The 698-nt window shown below is 30.5% G+C and overlaps 1 pseudogene; it reads right to left on the bottom strand.

Annotated features, from left to right (window-relative positions):
• Positions 1–399: 399 nt before the first annotated feature.
• On the bottom strand, positions 400–496 carry LOC132686996 (U2 spliceosomal RNA; annotated as a pseudogene).
• Between the last annotated feature and the right edge of the window lie 202 nt (positions 497–698).

The raw sequence follows: 698 nt of genomic DNA, 5'->3' as shown, positions 1-698 counted from the left end.
CGAGCCCCGTGTTGGGCTCTGGGCTGGCAGCTCAGAGACCGGAGCCTGCTTTAGAATCTGTGTCTCCCTCTCTCTCTGCCCCTCCCCGCTCATGCTCTCTCTGTCTCAAAAATAAATGAACATTAAAAATAAGTAAATAAATAAATAAATCACCAGAAATACCAACTAAAGAAAAATATGAATTATTGTATGATTATTTAGATTATTGATTCACTGTAAAACTGTAGTCTTAAAATAATTCAGATTGCAACCAAATGGAAAGATTTCAAAGGAGTCTAAATAATAAACTTGGACAGTATAACCAAAAAAGTTAATTTTCATTTGTGTTTTCATTTACAACTTTTCTACTAGCTTCTCCACCATATTCATTTTTAATGAAGAGATCAATTATTTTTAATGAAGAGATTGGTTATTTATTTCAGTCTTTGTATATATTCAGTCTCTATCAAAAGATTAGATTCTTCACTTGATCTTAGCCAAAAGGCCGAGAAGTGATAAAACTTTTGATTAGATTCTTGACATTTGAGAGTCTTGTGAGCATAGAGAGGGATATTTACTATTACTTATACATTCTATATTTCTTTATAAGTATTATAAATATGTTAACAAGTGTTTTGCATATTTAAACTTTAGTTATGCAACAATGGATAAAAATCAGTAAAACTAAAACAAACTGAAAAAAATAATAGTTGCTGACT

Source organism: Panthera onca, chromosome F1, assembly GCF_046562875.1.
Source record: "Panthera onca isolate mPanOnc1 chromosome F1, mPanOnc1 haplotype 2, whole genome shotgun sequence".
NCBI classification, from domain to species: Eukaryota; Metazoa; Chordata; class Mammalia; order Carnivora; family Felidae; genus Panthera; species Panthera onca.
Note: the sequence above shows the minus strand (reverse complement) of the source record. Positions and strands in the feature narration are given on the sequence as shown.